Genomic DNA, 24,358 nt, shown 5'->3' on the forward strand with positions numbered 1-24,358 from the left:
ATCTGGTGGTGGATGAAAGAGGCGTGAGGTGGAATCAAAAATACGCAGCTCTGGTATTCGACAACCTCACATTCGAGAGCTCTGAGTAAAATTTTGAGCAGCAATACATTTTTTTTAACTAAGCACTGCACATATTTATAGTTATGGTTGTAATACTGTACATAGAAAGCTATACTCGCTGTTATTTAGGGACCAATAATGGCAGTAAATTTAGAGAACCCCTATTACTCACTTACGTGAGCCATTTTACCAGTACAAGAGCATTACTGTCAAATATCAACATGTCATGCGATATCACTAACAATCATGAGCTACCCCTTGATCATCATTAGCAGAGCAATATTTTCTAAGAAGCCAGTGAATGCTGCCAAAACAATTACCAGATGAAAAAAGTCAAACGAAAGGAAAAAGAGGCGCAGGCTGCCAAGGAACACAGGGGGATCTTTTTCAATATTATTAACTATAGTTAAAGAAGGAGGCAGGGGTATACGAGCCAATATTTCCTTTATTATGACTCAAGCCATGATGGAAAAACTGACCGAGACTTGTATGGAATGCTACTACATAGCAACGTGAAATGGAAGGAGTTTCCGAAACAGTAAAAGAAACAAAAAAAGTGACTGTTTGAGTCAACCGTTCGCTTCTGCATGATAACGAAACGAGGGAAACCCTAATAACCCATTGCTATGCATGGAAAGGACTGGACTCCATAATTATTAAAAACACAAGACACAAAGCAGAAAATAGAATAAAAATCCTGTTAGATTTCTGACTGCATCAACTTCACTACCCCACCAATGGTGGGTTTGCTTATGTTTCAACGCCGTTTGAAAGGATTTCAGTCATTCGCTACTACAGCGCCAAAGATGCGCCCTTGTTCCTGATTGAGCGCGGAAACAGGGGCTTGTTTTAACCACTGCTTGATCCTTTACTGAGTCAGGAGTCCTTGAGATGGTAAGAAGGAATTCAAACAGCTTGCCTGAATTCAATCGTTTCTTATTAGCAACACTTTTTTTTGTGGTAACTCGATGATGGAGAACTGGGCAGGAACTTATGCGTATAAAAGGTATATCTTAAAAGTGTGCATAGTTGTGTCTGTGAGGTTTTGCAAATGTCCCAATTTTAGTCTCTCTTAAAGTTGGCAAAATTTCCCAGTTTACCTTGTTCTTTCTGGTGCAAGAATATTTTCCACGTAGTGAGATAATGTGTACTGCAAAAAGGGAGAGTTGTCATTCTAACTGCATTCTCCACAAGTTGTATAAGCCTAGACAAATGCAGTAGTTCTCGATTTAATGTAACAAATCTTGCAAAAACAGTCACGCAGAAAATACGTTTCCATGCAGCAGCACATCAAACAAGAGCTATTGGCTTTACTAATGCTTGATAGCACTGTTATTGATACTACCATTGATTATATTAGGGGCTTGGTTAGAGTGTAGTGATATAGATGGTGAAAGTGGTATTATTGGTGGCATTTGTGGTGATGTGTTTCTGGTGGTTGAAATGATACTGTGATGGTGCTATTTGGGTAATGGTATTAGTAGTATTGGTAATGGGGATGGCATTATAGTGGTGTTGGTGGTGTTCAAATTATTGTTGATTCTGTTGGTGGTAGTTTTTGTGATGATGATAATATTGCTCGTGTTGTAATTGTGATGGCTGATAGCCAGAAACCGGTCCTAGGATGCCTGATTCTGGTCCAGGGAAGACATGGCTTGGCAGTTCAGGCTGGACTGTTATCACGAGGCACAGGGTCAAGACTGATTTGCATATGGCCATGTCTGAACTGGGGTGGCTTTGTTAGCAAAATAACGATGGATTAAACCCAGATCTGTGACTGGGGTGAATGTTTTGCCATTGTGCAACATAACGTCCAACATCTTGTGTGTTTTGCTGTTCACCCTATGTGGGAAGGGTATGCCCAGACGTGGGTCCCGTGCTCACTACGGCACTGGAGTCAAGCTATCCTGGCTGATGAAGGCTGATAGCCAGAAACTGGTCCTAGGCTGCTTGATTCCGGTCCAGGGAAGACATGGCTTGGCAGTTCGGGCTGGACTGTTCCCATGAGGAACAGGGTCAAGACTGATTTGTATATGGCCATGTCTGAACTGGGGTGGCTTTGTGAGCAAAATAACGATGGATTAAACCCAGATCTGTGACTGGGGGTGAATGTTTTGCCATTGTGCAACATTCCGTCCATCATCTTGTGTGTTTTGCTGTTCACCCTATGTGGGAAGGGTATGCCCAGACGTGGGACCCGTGCTCACTACGCCACTGGAGTCAAGCTATCCTGGCTGATGAAGGCTGATAGCCAGAAACCGGTCCTAGGATGCTTGATTGCGGTCCAGGGAAGACATGCCTCGGCAGTTCGGGCTGGACTGTTCCCATGAGGCACAGGGCCAAGACTGATTTGCATATGGCCATGTCTGAACTGGGGTGGCTTAGTGAGCAAAATAACAATGGATTAAACCCAGATCTGTGACTGGGGGTGAATGTTTAGCCATTGTCCAACATTCCGTCCATCATCTTGTGTGTTTTGCTGTTCACTCTATGTGGGAAGGTTATGCCCAGATGTGGGTCCCTTGCTCACTGAGCCGCTGGAGTCAAGCTATCCTGCCTGAAGACGACTGATAGCCAGAAACCGGTCCTAGGATGCTTGATTCCGGTCCAGGGAAGACATGGGTTGGCAGTTCGGGTTGGACTGTTCCCATGCGGCACAGGGTCAAGACTGAATTGCATATAAGGCCATGTCTGAACTGGGATGGCTTGGTGAGCAAAATAACGATGGATTAAACTCAGATCTGTGACTGGAGGTGAATGTTTTGCCATTGTGCAACATTCCGTCCATCATCTTGTGTGTTTTGCTGTTCACCCTATGTGGGAAGGGTATGCCCAGACGTGGGTCCCGTGCTTACTAGGCCACTGGAGGCAAGCTATCCTGGCTGATGAAGGCTGATAGCCAGAAACCGGTCCTAGGATGCTTGATTTCATTCCAGGGAAGACATGGCTTGGCAGTGCAGGCTGGACTATTCCCAAGAGGCACAGGATCAAGACTGATTTGTATATGGCCATGTCTGAACTGGGGTGGCTTGGTGAGCAAGATAACGATGGATTAAACCCAGATCTGTGACTGGGGGTGAATGTTTTGCCATTGTGCAACATTCCGTCCATCATCTTGTGTGTTTTGTAATTGTGCTGGTGGCACACTGGTGGTGGTTTTAATGGTGATGATGTATTGGTAGTATGGTGTTGATGGTAGTACTTATGGTGAGGAATTACAAGTGGTGGTGGTATTGGCAGTGGTATTGAGGTGGTCACTTCTGGTGTTGGTGGAAGTAGTTGCGTATTGGTGGTGGTGGGGGTGATTGTGATGTAAATGCTATAGGAATTTGTGATGTATTAGTGGTGATATTGTTGGTGTTTTATCAATGACGTCTGTTAATATAGTCGTCTTTGTGTGGTAACACTGGTGTTGGTGGTATTAATGGTGTATTGGTGGTGGTGATGATTTTGTGGTGGCGACATTGGTGGTTTTGTTAGTGAAAGCCAGTGGTTACAAGATGCTTATCCAAATAAGCAAATGTCTGAAGGGGGATGGTCCAAAGCACACAATGGGGTATATTCTCAAGAACGTGTGATAACCACCGCAAAGGTTACTTAACGCAACCCTCAACATCGCAGTCCATCACGGGACATTTACGTCTTGTTAACCAGGTATTCACAACAAGGCAGTACCATGCGATAGTCACCAGACAACGCATCAAATGGCAGCGTTAAAATCAACGCCCGGTGCAAAAATGCAAAATGCAAAGGCATAAAAATCTGCGAAGAGGCCTAGCGTGATACTATAAGCTGCTAAAACCAGCCACAGGCCTGCAAATTCCACGCGCCTGGCGGGTAAATGCACTATAAAAGCAGTACGAGAAAAACACACCAGAAACAATCAAAAGTGTGCAGCACCTTGGATGCCCCCTCCGGGGCGACGATGCGCGGTCCAGCGGTGATCATCTCTCTCGAAGCTCCTCAATGCAATGATTCTGCGATTATGCTCTCAGTGACGTTTTGCGGTCCGCAAGCAAGCGGTGCGGTGATTTCACCCAGCGACGACAGGCTCTGCGACGACTCTCGCAGCGATTTTCAATTCTCCCGCACCGGTCTGGTGCGTCCCACAAACGAAGGATGCGACATCTCTGGCAGCGGCGTCAGGTGCTGCGACCATCTCGACCTCCGTAGCGGCGGGAAACGTCTCGCACTGTCGGGGATGCGCTCCGCAAGCGAGCGATGAAACACTTTTCATTTTCAAAAGTCTCTCAAGCCTAGTTTCAAGCTTCCCAGCACAGGTACAACTTCCAGAGGCCCCACAACTGTATCAAGCACTCTAGGAAGGACAGAACTCTCTCAGCAGAGTTCAGAGAAGCTGGGGGTGAAGTACTTTTGTTTCTGGGACTTCAAAACAGGGAGACAGCTCTACTCAGGCCCTTGGAGATTCCTTCAAGACAGGGGACACAGCTCAGCAGCAAAGTCCTTCCCCTCTCCTTGGCAGCAAAGCAACAGGTCAGTCCATCAGAGCAACAGCAGGACAGTCTTCCTTCTTCAGTTTCAGCTTTCTCCTTGGCAGAGGTTCCTTCTTGATTCCAGGATGATCTAATTTTCTGTTGTCAGGGGTCCTGTACTTATACCCCTAAAGTCTTTGTTCTCTCTGTGCATGTGGGCCCTGAGCCTGGTCTGAACCAGTTCTGGGTGGCTCCTGAGCACTTTGTTTTGCTGGCTGCATCTTTCCTTTCAGAGTGAGGGGCAGGGTCCTCAGCCGCCCAGCAGGAGGTGGAGCCAGCATTGTGGAAGGCAGGCACAGCCCTATTCAGGCCCAGGTGCTAACTCCTCCCACCACTCCAGTTGCAATTGCAGTCATTCAGCCTAGTGCTGACTCATCCACCCTCCTGGGGAATCCCCAGCCCCTGTCACTCTCAAACCAGACAGTCAATACACAAACAGGCCCAGGCACACAGAAGGGTCAGACAAGAGAACAGCAACTTTCTAAAAGTGCTGTTCTCAAACACAGGATTTAAAAACAACATTTCCTAAAAGATGTGTTATTAAATTCTGAGTTCAGGGATACTAGATACTTATGTCCTATCTTGTTCCTATGGGAAGAAATGCTGTTAACTACTGTAGCCAGCATCCCCCATGTTAATCTATGGAGCAAGATAGCCTTACAGTAGTGAAAAACGAAAATGGCTGCCATTCACTACCAGAGCATGTCACCTGCACTAGTACATGCTCTACCTTTTACATACACTGCACCCTGTCCAGGGGGGTACCTTGGGCCTTCCATAGGGGCGACTGATGTGCACAAAAAGGGAAGGGTTAGGCCTGGTCAGTGGGGACACTGACCAGGAGGACATGGCAGTTCTAAACTGCACACAGGCACTGCAGTGGCAGGCCTTAGACACTATTTTAGGGCTTCTCCTGTGGGTGGCACAATCAGTGCTGCAGGCCCACTAGTAGCATTTGTCATCACCAGCCCTGGCACACCCAGTGCACTTTCCTAGGGACTTCATGGTGATACAAATATGCCAAACATGTATATCCAATCAGAATAACAATTTACATAGGGAGCACTTACACTCTGGCACTGATCAGCAGTGGCAGAGTGTCCAAAGCATCTAAACCAGCAAAAACGAAATCCAGCACAGTATCAAAAATACAGGAGGTAGAGGCAAAAAGATAGGGGAAACCACGCCAAAGATGCCAGGACTAACACGTGTCCCCTCCAGCTGAAAGTGGGGAGAACTACCCACCCTCTTGGGAGTTCTCTTCACCATGGCGGAAAAACCTGGACAGACCATCAGCATTGGCGTGTTCTGTGCCAGGGCGGTGTTCCACCGTGAAGTCCATTCCCTGTAGGGAGATGGACCACCTCAACAGTTTTGGGTTCTCACCCCTCATTTGCATTAACCATCTGAGGGGCCTGTGGTCGGTCTGAACACGAAAGTGAGTCCCAAACAGGTAGGGCCTCAACTTTTTCAGAGCCCAGACCACAGCAAATGCTTCTCTCTCAATCGCAATCCACCTCTGTTCCCTGGGGAGTAGTCTCCTGCTAATGAAGGCTACCGGCTGGTCTCCTCCCTCCTCAGTGATTTGTGAGAGTACTGCTCCCACACCATGCTCTGAAGCGTCTGTCTGTACTATGAACTCACTGGAAAAGTCTGGTGCCTTGAGCACCGGTGCTGTGCACATAGCAGTTTTCAGGGTTTCAAAAGCAGTTTGGCAGGCGTCAGTCCAATCAACTCTTTTGGGCAACTTCTTGGAAGTGAGTTCTGTCAAGGGGGCGACAATGGTGCCATATCCCTTGACAAACCGTCTGTAATACCCGGTGAGTCCTAAAAAGGCTGTCACCTCTGTCTGGGTCTTGGGGGGCTCCCAAGCCAGAATGGTATCAATCTTTGCCTGTAGGGGCACCACCTGGCCGCTCCCCACCTGGTGTCCCAAATACACCACAGATCCCTGCCCTATCTGGCACTTGCTGGCCTTGATAGTGAGGCCTGCCCTTTGCAGAGCCTTCAACACTTCACAGAGGTGTTGCAAGTGTTCCTCACACATGGAGCTGAACACAGCAATGTCATCCAGGTATGCGGCACTGAATTCCTCCAGCCCGGACAGTACCTGGTTAACCAGTCTCTGGAATGTGGCAGGGGGATTCTTCAACCCAAAGGGCATGACTCGGAACTGGAAAAGCCCCCCTGGCGTTGAAAATGCTGACCTCTCTTTGGCCCCATCAGTTAAGGCAATCTGCCAATACCCAGAAGTCAAATCGAATGTACTGAGGTACTGGGCAGCTCCCAACCGATCCACAAGCTCATCAGCTCTGGGGATGGGGTGTGCGTCAGTCTTCGTGACCGCATTGAGCTCACGGTAGTCCACGCAAAACCTGAGTTCTGGAGGGCCACCGGGCGTAGCAGCTTTCTTGGGCACCAAGACCACTGGGCTAGCCCAGGGTCTGCTGGAGGGCTCAATCACCCCTAGCGCCAACATCTTGGAAACCTCTTCCTTGATGCTGGCCCTGACCTTGTCAGCTACCCTGTAAAATGTGTGTTTCACAGGCAGACTGTCTCCAGTGTCCACATCATGGATGCACCAGTTGGTGACACCTGGGGTCAGGGAGAACAGGGAGGAGAACTGACCCAAAACTTGGCGACAGTCACTCTGCTGCTCTGGGGTCAGGGTGGGTGAGAGGACCACACCATCCACTGACCCATCTTGCTCCTTAACTGCCAGGAGGTCAGGGAGAGGATCACTATCCTCTCACATTCCTGCATCTGTAGCCATGAGCATAGTCACTTCAGACCTCTCAAAGTGTGGCTTGAGGCGGTTCACATGTAAGACTCTCAGGGGCTGCCTGGGAGTCCTCAGGTTAAACAGGTAGGTTACCTCACTCTTCCTTTCCACCACCTCATATGGCCCAGTCCACTTGTCCTGGAGCGCACAAGGCTCCACTGGCGCCATCACCCACACTTTCTGCCCAGGTTGAAATTCGACCAGAGTGGTATTCTGGTCGTACCATCTTTTCATTTCTTCCTGGCTTGCTTCCAGGTTCGCCTGAGCGAGCTTCCTGAAGCGTTGTGTCTGGTTGCGGATGGCCAGCACATAGCTGAACACATCCTGGGGGGTTTTTCCACGGGACTTTTCCCAACCCTCCTTCACCAGTGAGAGAGGTCCTCTAACAGGGTGGCCATACAGGAGTTCAAAGGGACTGAACCCTAAGGACTTCTGAGGCACCTCCCTGTAGGCAAACAACAGGCATGGTAACAAGACGTCCCACTTCTGTCTCATGGGCTCCGCTAGGCCCATAATCATACCTTTCAGGGTCCGGTTGAACCTTTCAACCAACCCATTTCCTTGAGGGTGGTAAGGAGTGGTGAACTTATAAGTTACCCCACACTCCTCCCACAGAGACTTCATGTACTTAGAGATGAAGTTGGTATCCGGGTCGGAGACCACCTCTCTGGGGAACCCCACACGGGAAAAGATCCCCATCAATGCACGGCCCACCACGAGTGCTGTGATTGTCCTGAGAGGGACTGCTTCCGGGTACCGGGTGGCATGGTCCACCAAGACCAGGATGAACCTGTTGCCTAAGGCTGTCTTGGGGTTCAAGGGCCATACAATGTCTATGCCAACCCGCTCGAAAGGGGTGTTCACTACTGGGAAGGGTTGAAGGGGTGCCTTCAACTTTGTTCCAGTCTTGCCACTGGCTTGACAGGTTTGGCAAGACCTGCAAAAGGAACCAACGTGCTTTCTCATCTGGGGCCAGTGGAAGTGGGTGACAAGCCGGTTTAGGGTCTTGTCTTGCCCCAGATGTCCTGCAAGAGGCACGTCATGAGCCAGACCCATTAGGAAGTTTCTGAAGCGCTCGGGTACCACCAGCACACGGGCTGCACCGGGCTCAGCAAACTTAGGCTCGCTATATAGTAGGTCATCTTCCCAATAGATAAAGTGATCTCTGGCTGCTCCACCTGCTGCCTGATCTACAGCCTGTTGCCGCAGACCAATGAGGGAAGGGCATTCTTTCTGCGCCTGGCAGAATTCCTCCCTGGAGGGACCACCTTCCTGCTGCCAATGGGTCAGCTCAGGTAAGTCTCCCAGTTCGGCCACCTGTTCCCCTGTAGGTTCCGGGCATCCCCCTCAGGTTCTGCTTCCTCCTGGACCGTGGGAATGGCTGGGGCTAGTTTCCCGCGCCCTCTGCCTCTTCCTCTCCTGGCAGGTCTCTGGGCCACTGTTTCAGGCTCCAGTTCTGCTGAATCCCCCCTACTGGCTGTCATAGCACGTGTGGACACACAGATCCACGCAGGCAAACCGAACATCTCCAAGTGAGTTCTGTGTTCTACATCCTTCCATGGAGAACTCTCCAGGTCGTTACCTAACAGACAGTCTACAGGCAAGGCATCACTGACAACTACCTCCAAAAGACCAGAGACTCCCCCCCATGCAAAGGGAACACGCGGCAGCTTGCAGAGGCGCACTGAGCTGTCAGCTGTCACTACAGGGCGGAGTACACCAGGGATGATTTGCTCTTCAGACACCCACTGACACCTAACAGATGTCACGCTGGCTCCTGTGTCTCTCAGAGCCTCAATCTCCCTCCCATTGATGGTCACCTTCTGCCCATATTTCTTAGTGTTAGAGGGCAGTAAGGTTTCCTGGACCATCTCTTGGTCTCCTAGAGAGACAAGGGACATAACTGCTAAGCCCACCTCCCCACTAGAAATCAAATCTCCGCCCAAAGCTACACTCGCTAACCCTGGGGCTGGAGCACCAGTGGGTGCGGGCTTCTTCTTGGGACATTTTGGAGCAATGTGGCCCACCTCATTGCAGTGATAGCAGGTAGGGGGACCTTGGTTATCCCTTCTGTCTCTATTGTCCCGCCTGCCCTTAGAGGGCCATGGCTGTTTAGGTTTGGGGGGTTGGGATTCCTTTCCCTGGGAACTATTTTGGGGCCCTTGTGAGAACTCCTTTTGGGTACCCTTGTCCCCCCCACTCTCCTGCTGGGGACCCTGCCCACCTTTGGCTGTGGTACCCACAATTCCTCTGTGGACCCTGGTACTGGTCCAGCGGTCCGCCTCCTTAGCAAGCTCAATGGGGTCTGTCAGCTTGCTGTCTAAAAGATGCTGGCGCAGCTCTGGAACACAAAGACTACTCAAGTGCTCCCAACTGATTAAATGCAACAACCCCTTAAAATCAGTTACTTTACTGCCCTTCATCCAACCTTCCAGTGCACGCGAGTACAAATTCACACACTCCATCCAAGTCTCAGACTCTCTCTTCTTGGAGTTTCTAAACTGCAGTCTATACTGCTCTGGAGTAAGGCCATACCTGAGGTATAAGGCCTCCTTCATATTGGGGTAGGTCATGGCACCTGGCAACTCTAAGGGCTCTAGAGCACTCCTCCCAGAAGCCTCAAAATGTTTCCACAGGCCCGCCCCCCAATGCTGCTCAGGCACACCATTCATCTTCAATGCAATTTCATACGAAGTGAACCAGGCATAAATATGCTCACTCCTATGGTAATTCTGTACCAGGTCTTTGGGAATATATACTTTACCCCCATGCACTGGCTGCGGGCTGCCACTATTTGAACTGGCATCCACCTCCTTGGCTTTCAGATCCAGTTCTCTCATGCTCAACTCATGAGCCAAAAGCAATTTCTTCTCTTCTAAGGCATGGGCATTTTTGCTCTCCTCCGCCGCCTTTTCGACTTCTAATTGCTTCATTTTCATTTTCAAGACTTCCAAGTCATATTCTCTTACTCTTTGATTTTCCTGTAACTCTTCTGGGGATAGGCCCCTGCTGGAATGGTTGCTGCCAGCTCCTGCACCTACTTTGCCCACTGGCAGATCTGTGACTTGAAAACTGTTTTCCACATCCACAACATCATCTCCCTCTTGTGTCTCCAAATGGGCCTTCAAGATTCTCTGCAGCTCCTTCTTTCTATAGGCGCTCTTTATGGGGCACTCAAACTCAAGGCAGAATTTCCTAAGTTGCTCAACTTTGTATGAATACAAATCTCCAATGGCAAACTCCATCTCTACTTCTGCCCCCTCACTGAGTGCCTTTCCTTTCGCAGACATGATGCTTTGAAGAGTTACTCAAAAATAGAATCAAAAATCAAAAACCAGTAGTATGCGGTGGCGTAGTGGTCTGCACTCACTAATGATGTACACCAATTACTGTGGGTCAAGTACAAATACAAGTTCAAATCCCACCGCCTGACCACCAATGTTAGAACTGGGGGTCTCTAGTTGGCAGAGGTAGGTACCACTGTCCAAATAGGGACCCTTGCTTCTAGTCAGGGCAAGGAGATAACCCTCTGAGATAACCCCTGCTCACCCTCTAGGTAGCTTGGCACGAGCAGTCTAGGCTAACCAGAGGCAATGTGTAAAGTATTTGTACCAACACTCACAGTAACACAGTGAAAACACCACAAACTGACTCCACAACAGTTTAGAAAAATAAAGGTATTTAATCTAAACTACACAAGACCAAAACGACAAAAATCCAACATACACAGTTCAAGAATATGGTTTCAAAAGAGTTCTTAAGGTTGCGTTAAAATTCCTTAGGTTGCGATAGAATTCTCTACGTTGCGATAGAATTCTCTACAGATGCGTGAAAAGTTCACAGTTGCGTCACGTTTACTCACAGTACCTTTAAGTTGCAACAAAGTTCCAAAAGCAGAAGCTGGTGCGGTGGAAAACAAGCGATGCGTTGCTCCTGAGACCCTGGGGAGGCGATGCGACAGCCCCGCTGCAGCAGCGGGCGTGTTGCGACGAATCCGGTCTGTATGGGGAGGAAGGCCACTTGTATAGATTCCGTAGGAAGTCTGTTCTCGCAAAGGCACGATGCGAGGATCTCGTAGGGGCTGCGACGATCTCCGGGGCGACGATGCGCGGGCCAGCGGTGATCCTCTCTCTCGCAGCTCCTCGATGCGATGATTCTGCGATGATGCTCGCAGCGACGTGATGCGGTCCGCAAGCAAGCGGTGCGGTGATTTCACCCAGCGACGACAGGCTCTGCGACGACTCTCGCAGCGATGTTCGATTCTCCCACACCGGTCTGGTGCGTCCCACAAACGAAGGATGCGACGTCTCTGGCAGCGGCGTCAGGCGCTGCGACGATCTTGACCTCCGTAGTGGCGGGAAACTTCTCTCACTGTCGGGGATGCGCTCCGCAAGCAAGCAACGAGACACTTTTCAGTTTCAAAAGTCTCTCAAGCCCAGTTTCAAGCTTCCCAGCACAGGTACAACTTCCAGAGGCCCCAAAACTGGATCAAGCACTCTTGGAAGGACAGAACTCTCTCAGCAGAGTTCAGGGAAGCTGGGGGTGAAGTCCTTTTGTTCCTGGGACTTCAAAACAGGGAGCCAGCTCTACTCAGGCCCTTGGAGATTCCTTCAAGACAGGGGGCACAGCTCAGCAGCAAAGTCCTTCCCCTCTCCTTGGCAGCAAAGCAACAGGTCAGTCCAGCAGAGCAACAGCAGGACAGTCTTCCTTCTTCAGTTTCAGCTTTCTCCTTGGCAGAGGTTCCTTCTTGATTCCAGGATGATCTAATTTTCTGTTGTCAGGGGTCCTGTACTTATACACCTAAAGTATTTGTTCTCTCTGTGCATGTGGGCCCTGAGCCCGGTCTGAACCAGTTCTGGGTGGCTCCTGAGCACTTTGTTTTGCTGGCTGCATCTTTCCTTTCAGAGTGAGGGGCAGGGTCCTCAGCCGCCCAGCAGGAGGTGGAGCCAGCATTGTGGAAGGCAGGCACAGCCCTTTTCAGGCCCAGGTGCTAACTCCTCCCACCACTCCAGTTGCAATTGCAGTCATTCAGCCTAGTGCTGACTCATCCAGCCTCCTGGGGAATCCTCAGCCCCTGTCACTCTCAAACCAGACAGTCAATACACAAACAGGCCCAGGCACATAGAAGGGTCAGACAAGAGAACAGCAACTTTCTAAAAGTGCTGTTCTCAAACACAGGATTTAAAAACAACCTTTTCTAAAAGATGTGTTAATAAATTCTGAGTTCAGGGATACTAGATACGTATGTCCTATCTTGTTCCTATGGGAAGAAATGCTGTTAACCACTGTAGCCAGCATCCCCCATGTTAATCTATGGAGCAAGATAGCCTTACAGTAGTGAAAAACGAAAATGGCTGCCATTCACTACCAGAGCATTGTCACCTGCACTAGTACATGCTCTACCTTTTACATACACTGCACCCTGCCCAGGGGGGTACCTTGGGCCTTCCATAGGGGCGACTGATGTGCACAAAAAGGGAAGGGTTAGGCCTGGTCAGTGGGGACACTGACCAGGAGGACATGGCAGTTCTAAACTGCACACAGGCACTGCAGTGGCAGGCCACAGACACTATTTTAGAGCTACTCCTGTAGGTGGCACAATCAGTGCTGCAGGCCCACTAGTAGCATTTGTCATCACCAGCCCTGGCACACCCAGTGCACTTTACTAGGGACTTCATGGTGATACAAATATGCCAAACATGTATATCCAATCAGAATAACAATTTACATAGGGAGCACTTACACTCTGGCACTGATCAGCAGTGGCAGAGTGTCCAAAGCATTTAAACCAGCAAAAACGAAATACAGCACAGCATCAAAAATACAGGAGGTAGAGGCAAAAAGATAGGGGAAACCACGCCAAAGATGCCAGGTCTAACAGCCAGGCTTTGAAAACTCAGCTTGATACTCTAGTGTTGCCCGCTGGTACTGCGCTTATTCAGTATGTTGACGATTTGTTGGTGACTGCTGATGATTAAGAGACTTGTAAAGAAGCTACTCTTTTTTTGTTACGGCATTTGTCTGACTTGCATCATAAAGTGTCACCTTCAAAGTTGCAGTATTGCCGCCAAGAGGTGACCTACTTAGGTCATCTCTTGTCGAAGGAGGGAAGAAGGTTGACCCCAGAACGAATTCAAGCGATTACTCAAATGACTGTGCCAAGTACGCAGAGAGAGGTACGTGCTTTTCTGGGTATCACGTCGTATTGTAGACAGTGGATTCCGAATTTTTCTTTGTTGGCAAAACCTCTGTTGGAATTGACTTGTAAGGATATACCGAACCCTCTTCCTTGGTCTGACGATTGTCAGAAGTTTTTCTGAATTGCGTGATGCGTTGTGTTCTGCTCCAGTGTTGGGTACTCCTGACTACAGTAAGCCTTTTACACTCTACGTCCACGAGAGAGAGGGTTGTGCATTGTCAGTTTTGACTCAACAATTCAGTAATAAGCAGCGTCCATGTGCGTATTTCTCATCGACTTTAGATCCGGTAGCTAGAGCATTGCCAAGTTGCTTAAGAGCTACAGCGGCAGCGGCTGTTTCTATCTGACAGTCTGCTGGATTGGTGATGGATAACACGTTGGTTGTGATGGTTCCACATGCAGTGGATACTTTGTTAAATAGAACCAAGACTCAGCACCTTACTAGTGCGAGATTGTCGGGCTATGAGTTGACGCTTTTGGCTAGTCATATACACATCAAGCGGTGTAATGTATTGAATCCAGCGACATTGCTGCCGATTTCTGTGGACACAGATGGTCAGGAACAGCATGATTGTTTTCTTAGGACGGAGGAGGAAACGAAGGGGAGAATCGATTTGAAAGATACTCCTCTCTCGGATCCTGATAGTACGCTATGGGTTGATGGGTCATGCTACAAGCTCCCAAATGGCGATACGACCGCAGCATATGCCGTGATGACATTATGTACGATTGTTGAAACAGCATGAGTGAGCTATAATTCGGCGCAAACAGCAGAATTGATTGCATTAACGAGAGCGTGTATTTTATCCGAGGGAAAGAGAGTTAATGTGTATACTGATAGCCAGTACGCGTTTGGTGTAGCACACAGTTTTGGATGCTTGTGGAGAGAAAGAGGATTTCTCACATCGCATGGGACTAAGATCCAACATGGGCAGTTGGTGAATGAGCTTCTTGAGTCACTTACTTTGCCGAAGCAAGTTGCGATTGTGAACTGTAGTGCTCACCGGAAGGTTACGGATGATGTTGGTCGTGGTAATGCGTTTGCAGATGAAGTTGCGAAAGAAACAGCGAGAAATGTGATGAGTCGAATGTACCTTGCAGGCCCTGCGAGATGGATTGGTGCAGCTGGAATGTGTGAAGACACGATTGAGAGTGTGAAATCAATCCAGGCTGAAGCCACTGAAAATGAAAAGAGTGTATGGAGGGAAACTATGGGTAGATTGGATTCGACTGGTTGTTGGGTTGAGTTATCAGAATACCAAAGATGGATGTTGCCGGATGCATATGTGCTTGCGGTGGTTACGATGGCACATGGGTTGTCTCACATTAGTGCGAAAGGAATTTGTAAATTGTTGGCTTCAGTATGGCAGAATGCTGGAATTCCTAAATGTGCTGAGAATGTGGTCAAGAATTGTATGGTGTGTTTGATGTATAATCCAGGTAAGGGAACTCCAACTCCAGCTGGTCACTTTGCGCCTCCGACCTATCCGTTCAAGGTTCTGCAATTGGATTTTATCCACATGGAAAGATGCAACAATCTGAAATACATCCTTGTAGTTGTTTGTGCCTTTTCTAGATGGGTAGAGGCATACCCCCTAAAAGACAATACGGCCTCATCCACAGCTAAAGTCTTGCTCAAAGAATATTTCCCTAGGTTTGGATTGCCAAGAATGGTATGGAGTGATAATGGAAGTGAGTTCGTGGGGAAGATCATGAAGAGAGTGTGTGAGGGTTAGGGCATAAGACAAAAATTCCATGCTGCGAATCATCCCCAATCAGCTGGATTAGTGGAATGTTACAATGGCACTTTGAAGCTAAAATTAGCCAAAATTCAGGCGAGTTCTGGTCTCCAATGGCCCGATGCTTTGCCGTTGGCACTTTTGTCAACTAGAAATACAGTGCATTCCCGAATCGGACTTAGTCCGTATGAAATTGTCTTTGGTCGACCGGCAAATGTGTGGGGAGTGCTGAGACCAACAAAATTTAGTGATATTGACTATCCTGTGTTGGTGGACTATTTGTATGACCTGACGGCTAAATTGCGTGTCTTACATCAACAGGTTCACGATAACCTGTCACCAGCCTCTGTGGACCCAGGTCACACCATCAATCCTGGTGACTGGGTTCTCGTGAAAAACTTTCAACGGACCAAAAACGACCAGCCCAGCTGGACGGGCCCTCATCAGGTGTTGCTGTCTACAAGAACCTCTGTAAAGGTCTTTGGGAAGAAAAATTGGATCCACGGCGTACACTGTAAGAGGGTACCTTTACCTCTGCCGTACGACCAGTGGATCCTCGACGGTATTGCAGACACTGAGACCGAAAGGTTGCCAAAGTTCACACCGTTCAGTGACGCTGAGTTAGTATGAAGAGGGACTGAGAAAGAAGACGATGATGTCTTACAAGCAGCTGTGCCTTCATCTTTGAGATTGGACACCACCGAGCCTGAACTGCTATTTCAGAACCAGACAGAGCTTGGTAAAAACCGTTATAATCTACAACCTAGAAATAATGGACTAATAAAGAGCAAATACTTCCTTTTTGATTTTAGAACTGCACTCTCTCAGCCAAAAAACAGTTTTGATCTTTTTTTTTTCTTTTTTTCCAACCGCCATCCGGGTTCAGCTGTAGGGTCGCGGTGTAAAGACTTGGGATTGCAGCCGTGTAGACAGAAGGTCGACGGTCCTGGTTGGTCTTAGGGCGTTCCCTGGGCTGACAGACGTACTTCTGAGCAGAAGAAAACCAACCGCCGCGAACAGCCCAGTTAGAGGATGGAGTTTTTTGGGTTCGAGAGAGCTGCTGAGAAAATGAACTTTAAGATGAAACTATGTAAAATAATGCATAACAAGTACTTTCTGATTACATGTATTCTGATGTTTTTTAGCATGACGTTGACTTTGGTGGGTTGGATTGTCTTTTCTACTCAATTGACTTCTGCACCTGTTTCTTAACCTACGACTTTTCCTACTACTACTTCTTTGCATTCTTTTCATATCTTACCCGAAGACGAGCAGATTAGAAGGTCAGAGTTTGTACATAACACATTCATACAGCTCCTGCACCAACATCAGTTGGTAGTGAATATTACTAATTGTTGGGTGTGTGGTCTTATGCCACATACTACAGATAGAGTCGTTCCCTGTCTGATCCTACCGTTTAGTCAGAATGGGTCGCTATGGGCTTTTCAGACGATGCTCATTTATGCCCTGGAAGTCTATCCCCTGCATTCCATGAGAGATAACTTGAGTAATCAAGCCTTGGTGAAGGGAGTTATGAATATGAGCAGAGATATCGATACGTACCGGACTATTCCCAGGGAAGAGTTATCGGCTTATGTTGGATGGAACACGACAGGATACAGTGTTAGTCTGAATGAAAGGCACAAACGAAAGAGGTCACCTCCGATTTGGGTCGTACCCCACCGGGGTCAATTTTGTCTGCAAGGTAATGGCAAAAATCCGAGAGCTCAGCTGGGGAAGAGTGTTTGTACTCAGACGTATGTTTTTACGTCTCAATCTTCCCCGACGTTTCTGGCAGCTAAGGGCACGTATTTTGTTTGTCACAACAGAGCATATACATGGTTGCCCCCTGATTTTACAGGAACATGTTATGTTGGATACTTGTTGCCTCCTACGTACACTGCTGCTGCAGATTACCACAAGACAAGAGTTGTCAGAGGTGTTTTCGATTGGGAAGATACCGCTGGACAGGAAGTGGGAGACTTCTTTAAGGGTTTCTTGCCGTTTTGGGGACCTATGGCTAACAGTAGAGGCTTACGACAATTGACGAGAGTGGTTGAATCCACCATAAACTAAACTGCCGGTGCCCTTAGTAATCTGACAGCTGAGCTTCAAGCGGATCGCCTTATGACGTTACAGAATCGTATGGTTTTAGACGTCATACTTGCAGATCGAGGTGGAGTATGTAAAGTGATCCAATCGAGTTGCTGCATTTTCATCCCAGATAATGCTCCGACAGTATAGGAGGCCATTTCCAAGTTGCATAAGATCTCCGAGTCTATACATGTGGACAAAGGAGATTGGTCGTTAACTGGATGGTTTTGGGAACTATTATCCATTTGGGGATGGAAGCTTCTGATGATCATTGGTGCGGCTCTAGCGGTTCTTTTCTCGTGTTGTCTTTGTATACAGTGCGGTCCTGCCATATGTGGCCTTTGTGCTACTACATGTATCAGGGGACCGCCTGTTTCGAGAGATACACAGAGAAGCAAGATAATGTTTCAACAGCATCTTGGTGATCTGATGAGAATTGACATCGACTCAGATATAGACTAAATAATTGCCTATGTAAGGGCAAAAGGAGGGCCTGAGGTTCCGTGAATTCTGAACCCGTGTTTTAAATGTCATGGTTCCGTTACGATTTTGGTAACAATGAACCGTAACTAATGAGTTCGGCAAGTACGAGTGTTTTCGCCATGTTACACACGAGGATTCACAGTATATTTAAAGATTCAGTTCCGAACCACAGTTTTCATTTTGTGTAAGGCAGCCATTTTGTGGTTGCCCTCACATAGGCCGATGACCGCGGCTGAACAAGTCTTTAAGACTAGTGTCGTTTTTCTGGGGTTTGTACTGAATTTTACATGACCCGAAGTGAACTGACCTCGTTGCCTGAAGCCGACCTTGCTGAGCCAGTTCTTGCCCCCTAGCTGATCAAAACTAAAATCAGAGCGCAGGGCATCGTAAAGTTTTACTTCACAAAAATATGCCTTATCCTACTGTTACCTGTTTCTGTTTCTTTCTTTATGGTCTATTTATGATATGGGTCGTGGCCTCTTTTAATATGGGTTCATTCGGGCTTTCTAGAGGAGAATGTTGGGTTTGTCCGATGATTGATCATGGGCCGGACAACTGAAAAGTGGGTTTTACCGTCATGCGATACTTTTGGTGTGGATACATGTGATTGGACAGTTTGTAAGTATTAGGTGTTCTGTCTGGAATGTGATTTTTGGCATAAAAAGGGATGACTTGCTTTGTAAGAGTGAGCAGTCTCCTGAGAACTCATACCGTGATGATTTCTAGGACTTCTGTTACTGGCTGCAGTCAATAAATTCGATCTTTGATGTCACCACGAAGAGTCCCATGTCCCTGTATTGAATTCTGAGACAGGTGAACCCGAAGACTTCGGGCGTGCCCCTGGCGCCACCGGGTCCTAATCAACCCAGTTCTTCAGTTGTTCTTGTGTGTCTTACTGATGTACTTTCCTCCATATTGAACTCTCATGTTTCTTTTGATTAATCTCTCCATAAGTGCATCTATTCTCCAGGTGTTTCCCTAGCATCCATCCTGCTCTCTCTTGTCATCGTGCTGGCGTCCCTGTGCTGGTCTCTCTCCCCCTTGTGCTTCTCTCCCACAGCCAACCCTATATCTTGCGCTCTCACCCATGTGCTTCTGTAGTGTCCTCTTCCTCTTGAGTTTCTCTCGCAATCATCTGTGTGCTTCTTTTTCCCTTGCTATCACATCCATTATTTTGTTAGCCCCACACTCCCAACACCAGTGGTCCTTTTTGTTTTTGATCAGAACTTTGTGCTAAAAATAAATCTATTTATTTATTTCTTTACTAATCCGGGTGGCATCTGCCATCTTGGAGCAATAACCCAAAAAATGTAAAGTAAATAGCTCCTGTTTCATTCCGCTTGTGTGCGCAAGCGTTCTGATACATGCGCACATCATTGGAATCACATCTCCTCTTGTTTATATTTTTTAGGTCTCGGCCTGGCAGTGCATGCACTGCATGCGCTGTATCAGCGAGACTTTAAGTAATCTGTATGTTGTGTGAAACTCCGTGTGATTTGTCATACTGCTTGCCATTCGTTTAACTGTGGCATTGCTGTTTTTATCTTGCTTTCTGTTGGCTGTTGATCCCATACGTAACTTCTGTGTAGTCTGGAAGCAGCATCGACCAATTACAGTAAACTTACACTTTCAAAGTAAGCATTACTTTGTTGTTTTATGACTCTCGCATAGGCACTGCCGCAGGCAGGCCAGACACGAGCGCTGCTTGATCCGCGTTCACTCCCACCCGCAGCAGTGAATGCATCCTACTTTCTCTGCTCTCCCTCCCGAGCCGAGCCGCGCCTTTTGCAGCTCATCAAACTGTATTTTTTTTAAATAACTGTGTACCTAGTTTACCAGCGCAGCGCCTATTTCACGTGCAGTGCACTGGTTTTTCACGCTGTCTATTCCTCTGCTGATCCTATTTCTCTGCCTTGTGTCTGGTTTTTGTGTGTTTAGTTCATTCCTCCCTGTACTCATCCGGGCCGTTTCTTTCCTGATGATGATAAGCGCCAACGGGCATTGTGTGGGCAATTTTTGCTTATTAGCAAACCTGTAGTTTTCCCCATGCCGAACTGCCTTGTGTCGAGAGTTTGTGCCTCAGGTAGAACTTAAAACAGACGTTTCCATCTTTCCTAAAGAACTGAAGTCTATTCTGTTAGGGGCTGTGAGAAAGAATATCAGAATGGGGCTTACTCTTCGTTAACTGGATGTGGCATTACGGCCAGAGCTGCCAATTTTGTAGCTGGGGAACCAACTTTGGCTCTCACATTTCCACAACATCCTTAGGGCCTCATGTATGGGAATTTGGTGTATGGCAACGCAGCAAATCAGCTTTCTGCACTGCCGTACGTCAAAGTGAAAGGGCAGGAATGCACCGTATTTATCTAATGCGGTGCATTGCTGTCCTTTCCACCAGCGCTGGCACCGTTTTGCCGGCCTAACACCAATGCAGGCACCCTTGCACGATGGTACACTCCCACCCACACACACACTAACTGGCTTCACCACAAAATGGTGGTCACCACATGACCTGCAAAGAAGAAGGCATTGAGACAAAGACAAAATAGCCACAATAACCATACATGCAATAGCTACACAAAGTAGCCTCCAGGGGCATGGAGAACAAAGAACACATAGCAGCCTATCGCATTGGCAAATGCACACACTGGAAAACACGGGTTTTTTAAATGCATCACATTATTGCTGGTGCTCCATAAATATATCACATAAATTCATACCATAAATATACTCCACATAATATTACTCGGTACCACATAATCACACCTCACATTGCACTCTATTCAATGCAACATAAATACACTCCCCATAATACCACTCAGTACCACATAATTACACGTCACATAATTACACTCTACTCAATGAAACATAAATACACTCCACATATTACCACTCGGTGCCACATAATTACACACCACATAATAACACTCTACTCAATACAACATAAATACACTACATATAATACCACCCACTGCCACATAATTACATGCCACATATTTACACTCTACTCAATGAAACATAAATAGACTCAACATAATACCACTCAGTACCACATAATCACATGTCACATAATTACACTCTGTTCAATGCAACATAAATACACTCCACAAAATACCACTGTGGCACATAATTAAACGCCACATAATTACACTTTACTCAATGCAACATAAATACACTCCACAAAATACCACTCAGTGCAACATAGTTACACACCACATAATTACATAATTACACTCTACTCAATGCAACATAAATACACTCCACATACCACTCAGTACCACATAATTATACGCCACATAATTACCCTACTCAATGCAACATAAATACACTCCACATAACACCACTCAGTTCCACATAATTACACGCCACATAATTGCACTGTACTCAATGCAACATAAATACACGCCACATAAATGCACTCTATACCACATACCACCAATCAACATAAATGCACTCCAAACCATGACACAATTTCACTAAGCATAATTTCACTCATCACCACAGTTTCAGGCCACACAATTCAACTCCACACATTTCCTATACACACTGCATAATTACACAACAAACAACATATTTCACTCCACAATCCACAGCGTACCTCCAATCGACACCATAGAGTGTCACCACCTGAGCACTAAACATCATTCACCACCAGCATTTTGCAACAGCGCACCACCTAAGCATCACGTCAGTCTGACCTTGGAATCTGGCAACTGTTGATTCTCCCCTAGTGTCTGTCCGCTGCTCGTGTTCTAATTAGATTACTGTTTTCCAACCTCCACTCCCCTGTTTATGTCCCGCTCCCCCAGAACAAAAAAAATTGTAACAAACAACCATGTGAACAGGCGGGAAGAATTTGCCAGCAGTGCAAGTACAAAAAAAATAGAAGAATTTTTTTACGTTAAAATCTTTTTTTAATCAGGTTTTTCAGTTGTATATAATGTTGTCTTCATTTGTATAAAGGTAAGAAGAATACTTAACAGTTTTTATTATAACTTTTCAACATAATGCACAGCAGCCACAATGCTCTACAACATAGCCAAAAGTTCTGGCTAAACACATAAGGTCGCAAAGACCTATTGGCTATGCCAATGCTTGTTTATTTTGAGGATGCTTCTCAGTGTTCCAATGCTGTCCAGCATGGTCAACTCTCACAGGATCTTTTGCAGCACCAACAAAGCTGCTTCCGGTGACCATTTTCGTTTTTTTTGCCTACTGCAAGAATACTCGTGTAGAGAACTTCAGTGATAAAGTCCTCATAAACAAGTCAAGTTCAAGCTCACAAACAGAGCACATGAAGAAGCGAATCAATGCTTGCCTAACTTCAGTAGCACACCCGCTCCTCGCATTTGTTCTTCAAAGCTGAATCTGATAACTGCAGATGGAGCAAAAGCCTTCCCACAGACATACCTTCCTGAGAGTTATGGCACCATAACTCACCGTGGGCCCTCTGAAGCCGCTCTGAACATGTTAGGCTCGTTTAGCAGAGATAACCTCGACATCCTACTTAAGGCACGCACTTTCATCTATGTCATGGCGGAAATTTACTGCTGCAAAGGACAAATGGCGGTGCTTCACTAGATGAACACTTTCCCTGCTGGAAGGATGAATCAATGCGTTCAGTTATTTCAGGTATGTGTGCTGAGATTCCTCCTTTACACTTAATTTAGTGTATGCAATTAAAATTAACATTTCGCAAATTGAAATGCAATTCATATATAAAAAAATATATGAAGGTGTTTTTACTCTCGTTTTCAAAACGAAAGGAAACAAACAGTGTACACAGCAGTTTTGCCTGACTTCTGCGATTTGACGGTAGCCTCTCACTCCCTCTACGAAGAATATAAAATAATGTAGATTTACGTTTATCAAAACTTTTAAAAACTCACTACCCTCCTCTGAAGGTTAAATGGGTATTACTTATCATGTCTTCCTTCTAGTGACATAATTTTATAGGTATAAAAAGAAGAGGCGTCAGTTGATTCATGTAAGATTTCCTCCATACCCACTAGAGAGAGGTATATGTTCATACATTTTGAGGTATAAGGAAGTCGTCCACACTGACATGGGTTATCCTGAAACAATGGCATTATTCAATTACACATATTAAAAAACCCCTTTAAAATGGACTTCACCAGAGTTTTTGAGCAATCAATACTAACTAACAAAAATAAAACGACAGACAGACAGACGGACGGACGGATAGATGCTTATTACCTAATTACTTTTACGCAGTAAAATGAAAATGTATGCGTTTCCCTTCCAAAAATGCTTATCCGATTTGGGTTCAGTTGGCAAGTTTCATGGAGATCCAGAAAGGGCTGTGGTGGCTTAATAAAGTGGCTTTTTTAGGTTTGATGTAAATCCATTTAAGTAGTTTTCAGGAATTTAGCAGTTAAAAAATGCATTGGGTGAGCTTGAAGATTTTTAAATGTTAGAGATATCAAGCGCATTAGTCTGAAAACTTACTGTGACCCTGGGTTTGAAGATAGTTTGCAGACTACATATGAGTAAGAAAAAAAACATCTGATTGCACGAGTGAGCTTTTTTCCTGTCACCAATTTCTGGTTTGCTGACACCAAGTTGAGTCCATGGGCCCACATCTGTGCCTGCGCACCCAGAGTTTCTGATATGCAGGTTGCAAGAGAAACATGTTCTCTTGTGATTGTCATTAGAGAGTGCTGGGCAAAGTCTCTAAAATTGTTTACTAAACCAAAATAAATGGACACAGTGATCACACCTTAAACCCTGGGCTCTGTAGGGGGACCTCAAATGGCTTCCCATAGTTCAAAACTGTAAAATAAAATGTGTCCTTGTTGCAGGGTTCACAAATGCCTCTCAGAAGGTTGGTAGTGCCTAGCAAGCAGAGACCAAGTGAAATGTGATAGTATGCAGGTCCAGTACTGAAACCATTAACTATAAAAGGGGGCTCCAAATCGACCCACATCTTCCCAATGTTTATGGTCCCAAGATGTAGGCCACAGAATAAGGGTACAATTTTTAGGTCGAGGGACTGTAGCTCTCACTGCGAAGCAATGAGGGCGGAGTCCCGAAGAATTAATGTTTTGGAGTTAGGGGGCTTGGGACCCGCCTCTCTCCTCCATTCTCCTCCATTGGCTGGCTTCCTAAACGGAGGCCAGCCATTGGAGGAGAAGGGAGTCACTCCAATAAAGCCCCGTCTCTTTCGGATTCGGGGGCGTGTTTTTTTGCGTTCTTTTGACTGTGACGTCATCCGTCACTCAAAACGCCCAAAACACGCCCCTGAATCCGAAAATTTTCAGATGTTTGCGGCCGCCGTTTTGCTTTGTTGTGATCCATCCGTGTACGCTCCGCTCACGGTGCAGCCATTAGACTCCTTTGTTTTGCGTGGAGGGGCAGGGGGGGTTAATGTCGGCCTTTGATGGTACCACAAGCCTTTCGGGACAGAATAGCTGTGTCACCGATATTAAAACACTGGCACCATAATCCCCGCCGCAGACGCAAGGGTCACACCATTAGAAACTTCCCC

At 46.8% G+C, this 24,358-nt stretch overlaps 1 protein-coding gene across 1 annotated transcript in view; it reads right to left on the reverse strand.

Annotated features, from left to right (window-relative positions):
- The window catches only part of HDAC9 (histone deacetylase 9), a 2,824,806-nt gene that overhangs the window by 526,779 nt on the left and 2,273,669 nt on the right, over positions 1 to 24,358 (reverse strand). The window lies entirely within an intron of this gene.

This window comes from Lissotriton helveticus, chromosome 10 (assembly GCF_964261635.1).
Source record: "Lissotriton helveticus chromosome 10, aLisHel1.1, whole genome shotgun sequence".
In the NCBI taxonomy this organism is placed as follows: Eukaryota; Metazoa; Chordata; class Amphibia; order Caudata; family Salamandridae; genus Lissotriton; species Lissotriton helveticus.